Raw genomic sequence first — 8151 nt, forward strand, 5'->3', positions numbered from 1 at the left:
GTTTTGAACCATCAGACTGCTGACTGGGTTCTTTCTCCACCTCCACCTCCTGTTGGATAGCACTTACCACCATAATATCACCTCTTTTTTTCATTGATTATAACCTTTAGTGTTTTCTATGGGATCGAACGGATTACCATGTTTCCGCACAATACTCTCTGTTTAGTTTTCGCTTTTTCATTCTTCATCTTATACAAAAATGATGCAATAACTTGTTACTACATCCCTATCCATATATTAGTGTTGAGTGGCTATATATTAGTGTTGAGTGAAATGGAATGGTGTTCTTTACGCTCTTGGATTATTCACTGAATAATCCTAGCTTTTTATAGTGAAAACACTAGATTTTTTGAATTAGGACTTACCGGAGTTCCGGACGATCCAAGTGAATACTAAACCCAAAGAAATAGATAAGTACATTTAATTTAAACAAAATTTATTTGCAAATACCTGCCCCTTTTCGCGGCCAATTTCCAAATTATTTAGTAATAACTTTTTTATTTCCCCTAATAACAGCGAATCAAACGTGCGCTTATTTTTTAATTTGCCGTTTTGCTTTGATCAAATCAGCTGTCCTCTGTTTTCGCTTTTTCGCTTTTTTCTTCTTTTCGTCTTGCTTTTGGTTTAGGCATTGCCAACCATGTATAATAGATATAAGTTAGGTTTTAGCAGCAGGGACTGAACGTACTCACTAATAGATGTACCCAAACTACTTTCTCACTTAGGTTATGGCCTCCGAGAATAGTATGGGGCGTACACCAGAGAATCCTTTTCGGAGGAATTCTAAAATTTTGAGAACGCCCCCAAACGGCAAAAATGAAGAATCCACCGCTGCTGGATCAACATTTAGTGAAACTTCTGATTGGGTAAGCAAAAGTGAAGAGAAATCACTAAATAATGAATTCCCAACTATTTCAACAATCTGGAGTTAGAAAATATGATGGCTGGTCAAAGGCACGTAAACCAGGCAATGCGCGATTTACTTAGTAGCATAATGTGCTTATATAGTAAAGCCGAGAAACCGGTAGAAAAAACTATGGTTGAGAAAGCAACACAGCTTTCTCATATTTTCAAGGAGATTATTACCCCAAAGCGGCTGCGAGAAGCATCGGGAGAGCTAACCCCCACAAAAAAGCCAAATAAGGCTATTGAAAAGGTGCAACAAATGACCAGTGAGGCCACGAAAATAATAGATATCAAGGGTCAACATAACGCATGTGAAAAATGGGTGGATGTTGTCAAAAAGAGAAAGCCGATTCAGAAGAAAATAAGAACGAAACCGGACGCCATCATTATAACCAAAAAGGAAGGGTCGTCGTATGCTGATATTTTACGAAAGATAAAAAGTAACAGCGGTCTTGAAGAGTTGGGAGCAAACGTGACCTACATAAGAAAAACGATGAAAGGAGACCTACTGATTGAGCTAAAAAATCAGGCGGACAAGAGAGTCGAATCATTCCAAATTGTCTTAGAGGGCGCGGTGGGTGAAATGCCGCTGATACTGCCAAAAACCCATAGCGTCACAATAGTGTGTAAGGATCTAGATGAAATGACTACACCTGAAGAAATCTGTGAGGCGCAAAAAAAAGAGTGTGGGATCCAAAACCTGGAGAAATCAAGTGTCAAAAGTATGAGAAAAACGCGTAGTGGCACACAGATAGCTCTAGTATGCCTACTGCTCAGGATGCGAAAGCTGCACTAAAGTCGGGCAAAGTTAAGATAGGATGGTTGATCTGCCGCCTTCGAGAATACTCGCCTGTTCCTAGATGTTATAAATGTTTCCACCTGGGTCACGTGGCGCGTAACTGCCGCGGTTTGACAGACAGATCTTCTCAATGTACCCGTTGCGGAACCGCGGGACATTTAGCAAAGGCATGCACCAACGTTCCGAGCTGATGTCGCCATACTAAGTGAACAATACTCCCATCGTCCGGAAAGCACATGGATTGCAGACAAAACCGGCAAGGCAGCAATATGGTCCTGCAAAGGACAACCTTTCAAGACCAGCTCCAGAGAAGCTCATAACTTTTTCACATGGGCGAATATACAAGGGATATATTTTGTTAGTTGCTATGCGATTATAGCTCAAATTTCGTACCCCCCAGAGCCGGAACCCCTCAGCAAAAGCACTTCCCGAAAGCGAAGCTGGAAGCAACAGGAGTTCGATCCAGACCTTTTTGAGCTAGTCTGGAGTGCATCAAGAGCACCAGATGACGATGTCGCCCATCTGGTATCTACGGTGCGGAAGGAACTGGTCGCAGCATGCGATGCAACAATGCGGAGAACAACACATCATAACAAACGGAGGCCTGTATATTGGTGGAGTGTGGAAATTTCCACGCTGAGAAAGCTTTGTCACTCAGCTAGACGGCGTCTACAGCGTAATCAGGTTGAAACGAACGAAAATCGCCTAAAAGAAGAATTTAAAAGCCACAAGAAGCTTCTGAAGTCGGCAATTACCCGGAGCAAAAAGACATGTTTTGAGAAGCTCTGTAAAGAAGCAAACATTGACTCTTGGGGAACTGCTAACTAAATCTGTATGTCAAGATTTAAAAATAAGCAGCAGCCGCCGAAAGATGCATCTTTTATGGGAAAAGTCGTCGAAACATTATTCCCGAAACACGATAAGATTTCATATGCCAAGCGACAAAACAAAGCTGTAGAGTCACCCCCTTTAGTCACAGAAGAAGAGCTCCTGGCCATAGCAAAGAAAATAAAAAACAACAAAGCACCTGGATTAGATGGCATACCTAATAGAGCTTTGAAGGAAGCTATAAGCTCAAAACCTCAACTGTTTGCTAAAATGTACAACGCTTGTATAAAGGAAGAGGTGTTCCCCCACTCGTAGAAAGTACAGCGTTTGGTTCTGCTCCCAAAACCAAAGAAACCACATGAAAAACCTTCATCGTACCGACCTTGTGTATGCTCGACACAATGGGTAATGTGTACGAAAGTATAATACGAAACTTTTGGAGTTAGTAATCCAGAAAGCCGGCGGATTATCAGAGAGACAATACGGCTTTATAAAAAAGAGATCCACTATTGACGCACTACGAGAAGTCGTCGGATCTGCGAAATGTGCAGTAAGTGGGAAAAGATGGAAAGGTGGCACGAAAAAGTACTGCGCACTGATCACTCTGGATGTCAAGAATGTGTTAAACACGGCAAAATGGGCACACATAATCGAAGCCCTGGAAAAAATTCGCGCCCCAGAATACCTCATAAATATTATAACGAGTTATTTTAAAAATAGAAGGCTGATTTATGATATGAACGAAGGAGCCAAGAGCTACTCTATCTCGAGTGGAGTACCCCAAGGGTCAGTGTTAGGCCCGCTGTTATAGAACCTCATGTATGACGGTGTGGTAAGAAGGCAGCAACCAAAAGATGTGAAACTAATAGCATATGCGGACGATCTCATGGTGGTAGCAGTGGCAAAACAATTAGTCGACCTAAGAAGCAAATGCAATGAGTGCGTAAATGATCTACGGCACTGGTTCTCTTCTGTGAGTCTGGAACTGGCGGAGCAAAAGCTGAAGTTTTACTTATAAGCACCAGAAAAGTAGAGGATAAAATAGAGCTCACCATAGGGGAGTGCGAGATTACTTCGCAGAAGCAGCTGAAGTATCTGGGGGTAATATTAGATTCTAAATTAAAATTCAAAGAACACCTGGAGTATTCCTCCAGTAAAGCAAACAAAATTTACAATGCACTATCGAGAATGATGACCAATACAGGCTGTGTGCGTTCCAGCCGGCGATTCTTAATAGCGAAAGCAATGAGTTCCGTAATACTGTACGCAGTACCAGTATGGATACAGGCAATGAATATAAAAGCGTTTTCTAAACAAATAATTGCAGTGCATAGGCTTTCTGCAATTCGAGTAATAAGTGCTTTCCGGACTACATCAACTGACGCTGCTGGAGTATTAGCCAGCATGCTGCCCATTGACATCCAGGGTGATGAACTCGAGCGTTTATATCATCTATCAGTGCCTATAACAGTATCGGCAAAGACAGAGGAGAGGAACAAGAGCATTAAAATGTGGCAGGAGCGGTGGAATTCCTCATCCAAAGGGCGTTGGACCCACCGACTTATACCGGACATCCACTCTTGTATTGATATCTGACCCAAATACTTAGTCGACATGGGTGCTTTAGAAGCTACCTTTTCAGATTCCGCAATGACATTAGTCCTAGCTGTCCGACGTGTACGGAGCAAATAGAAGACTCTGAACATGTATTATTTTATTGCCCTAGATTTTCAAATACAAGGGAAAACCTAAAAACCACACTCGGTGGTAGTTTTACAGTCGATAATTTAACGACACTCATGTGTCAGTCGACTGATAAATGGAAAGCTGTCAGCGAAGCGTCAGCATCCAAAATGACAAAACTGAGACTTTTTGAACAAATTAGGCGTCCGTCAGTCCGCGCGATAGAGGAGACTTAAATGTCTTGTCCCTCCCACAAAGTAATACTTAATCGGTGGTCCCGTGGGAGAGTCCTGAGTTGGGAGTAGGTTAGGTTTAGCGGATTAAAGTTCCGCACTCCGGCTTTCGATGCTTCCCCCTAGTATAATAAAAACAACCCTATCTCTCGTTTTTACTGAGTAATTAAAATAAATGTCGTACGTAAAATGTATGAAATTCCAACAGTGGTACAGCTGCTTCTAATATTGGTTTTCATTTTATGTATATAGCTTATTTTACTAGATATTTTAAAACTGTGGATATATCACGAAATGCTGTTTGTAAGCTGTCGACAAACTCTTTTCCGTTGCGCTCATTTTCATAGAAAGAAACTATTGCAATCATCAGTAATCATTTTGTATTAAATATCTGTTTCATATAAATAACAATGATAATAAAGAATACACCATTTTTATGAATATATCATACTCACGCTATTCCCACGCCATCTCGTACCACTGGACCAAAAAGCCGGCCAACAAAGCGTTGGGTGATAAGGTTGAAGTGCTAATGATATTGTGAATGATTTTAGCGTACGCTTCATTTTCATATATAGCAGGCAATTGGAGTTTAGCTTGATGTCTTAAAGCAAACAAATGTCTGTCGAAACATTGTACCATTGCGGCCTGTTTTGTTAGCTCATTGCAGATACGAACTCTGTTTGATTAAGGCATATAACTCACTTTAATGTGGCTACTTTATAAGACTTCGCCATGGTGCATGGACGTACGGTTTCGGTGCGGCCGTGTCGAAATGCAGCCGTATTACACCATTCATAAGTTCCAACATAACACTAGTTTACAGTACATTTGTTGCCGAAGAAATTTTAGCTGTTGCTGACTCCATATAATATGCTATGTCCAAAAATATAATTTAAATATTTTTATCAGCTCTAGTTTCAGAGTTTCAGCCATGTAGGTATTACACAGAAAAAACCTGTGTTTATTAAGAAAAATTTATTAAGAAAAATAATTAATCATTAAGTTCTAATAAACCTCGTTTTAAAGCTCTTCTCCGATGTGTAGACTTTGGAAAAGACGTATTAGAGACCAACAATAGTCAGACATCATATTTGTATCCCAGAAACCTTGATAGCGCTCTTCCATGACGCGTAAGTCTTGATTTATACGCTCTCCCTGCTCTTCGCTCACATCTCCTAAATTTTCCGGAAACCTCTCTAGGTGACTACGGAGGAGGTGGAGTTTTATACTCATATTGCATCCCATATTTTTTAATTGTAGCAGAAGGTCTTCTACAAGTTCAATATAATTTTCAAATATTTTATTTCCGAGAAAATTCTGCATCACAGATACGAGTGCTGTCCAAGCCTTAAGTTCTGACTCAGTCAAAGAATTTCTAAATTGAGTATCTTTCGTACGTTGTCTAATTTGGGGGCCATCAAAAATTCCGGCTTTAATCTTTTCCATAGTGAGCTGAGGAAATTTTAGTGCTTTTACAAACAGTTTTATATGTAATGGTGGAAGGATAATTTTGTTACGAGCTACTAATGAATTGCGGACTATATTGTGCTTTCCAGGCTCCATTTTTTCTCTCAAGGGCCAGTTTTCCTCACCCAATGCTGTTGTTTAGCTCTACTGTCCCAAAGACATATAAAACAGGGAAACTTGGTATAACCACTTTGTTGACCGAAAAGAATGTTGACCTTTTTTAAATCGACACAAATTTGCCACTCTTGGTCATTGTATTTTATTTTGTTCAAGACTAGCGAAATGTTACAATATTCCTCCTTTAACTTTGTACTGTGGGCAATAGGTACCCCAGCATATTTATTTCCATTATGTAATATAATACATTTAAGGCTACGTTTTGAGCTGTCAATGAATAAACGCCAGTCATTTTGGGAAAAGCGTTTTGGCTCATTAGACATACCTCAAATGTCTTGCTCTAATGGTTCAGATATATTTTTAGGCTCTGAAGAGTTAGGTGAACGCTGCGCTGGACGTTAAACACAACTAGTACTACTTGGGTACCGCCATTTAGCTCGATTTTTAGTGTTTAAACCGTTTATGTTCACACTACAAAAATAACAGTCTACGAGATGATTTCGTGGTTCTCGCCAAATAGTCGGTGTTCCAAATTTAAAGACACTTCTTTTACCACTTTTCCATAATCTGAAATATTCCACACAAGATCTACAAACACAATTGGGAGCCCAAGAATTCTTATTTTTATCCAAGAGCACCCCAAAATACTCAAAATAGGTATTTTTCACCAACTCTGTTATAACTTGTCTACAATTTTTAAACACATATTCTCCGCATATGTAGCAAAAATGTTCTGGTTTATTTAAACAACGTCTTCTTGAACTACTCATGACGCAAAAACTTGAGAAACTAATCTTAACTCAGTGAAATACGCCTGTTTTCGATTAATATATATGCATCTGGGCTCAAACCAAGTGATTTGCATATATCTTTATTCAGTTCCGGATATTTTAGTGTATTAACATTTAGTTGCTGCTTTATATGCTTGTTTTTCAATACAGTTTTTTGTATTGCATTTTCTACATATGCGTCTGTTTTAAGTTTAATCGATCTTATGCACTTTATATTTTCAGTGTGATTAATTATTATACTAGGCTTTGCAAAAGGATTATTTATAGTTTCTTGGTATATTTCATTAAAATATCTTAGTACGGCGATTCCGTCGCCTCATGAGTGTTCGAAATTTACAGCGGCCGTATCGTCTGCAGTTACTATTAATGATACTGATTTATCGAACCAACTATAAAAAGAAAAAATATTTATGCATAAAAAGTGTTTTTGGTACATTTTAATTTCTCCTCAACGATTTGTGTCGTCACCCGCTAACGAGTCCTGGAGCAATGGCACAAATTTTTCTTCACTGTATTTGGGGGAATTAGATGAGTCTAAACAAAGGCAAAACAAAGCAGCATCAATTTCTGTTGAAGAAGTCGCTTATTTTCCCTTCCTATATTATAGGTTAAATACTGGCGCAAACTAGCACATTCGTCTCGATTAATAGTAGTCAAAGTTCCAATGGGTACAGTGGAACCACCGTTAGTATCAGCCTTATTTAAAACCGTATGTAAACGCCTGAGAATTACTTCTGGTTTTTTTGTATTTTCTTCTTTGTCCAACTCATCTACCGAATATAAATTGCCATCACGAATGTCTAATATATGGTTTAAGTTTTCGCACTAACGAATCTTTCCCTTTTTCTGGTATTCTAGATACTCGAAAGAGTCTGGCTCATATCCAAAGTGAAAACTTTGAAAGCATAAGCCGCATATGGCTATTCTTTCAGGAACAAGACACGTAAAATTCTTAAATCTCTGTGTATCGCTTTTCTTAGCATTCAGATGATAAACCTCAGGCTCTAATAGGTCTGCTCGTAACGAACGCCAAAAACTCATGGAACTTATCACTAAATTAGTGGCGCGCAGCAACTGGTCTTGATATGCCTCTTTTGTGTCGTGTTTCATGAAAGCAAGGTGTTATAATTATGAGGCAAAATATATAGTATGAAGACAATAATGTATATGGTATTCCAGCAAATCAATTGGAGCTGAATTACGTATGTTCATAAATTATATTATAGGTGAATGCCTGATTTCGGGTTTATATTTTGCAATATTTAAGTAAATTAGCAATTAAATAGAAACGAAGTGTGTACAATAAAAACGACGCAAAGGTTTT

The 8151-nt window shown here is 39.0% G+C and overlaps 1 pseudogene; it reads right to left on the reverse strand.

Annotated features, from left to right (window-relative positions):
• Positions 1-7361: 7361 nt before the first annotated feature.
• On the reverse strand, positions 7362-7937 carry LOC120779780 (annotated as a pseudogene).
• Positions 7938-8151: the final 214 nt, after the last annotated feature.

Source organism: Bactrocera tryoni, unplaced genomic scaffold (genome assembly GCF_016617805.1).
Source record: "Bactrocera tryoni isolate S06 unplaced genomic scaffold, CSIRO_BtryS06_freeze2 scaffold_11, whole genome shotgun sequence".
Classification (NCBI taxonomy): Eukaryota; Metazoa; Arthropoda; class Insecta; order Diptera; family Tephritidae; genus Bactrocera; species Bactrocera tryoni.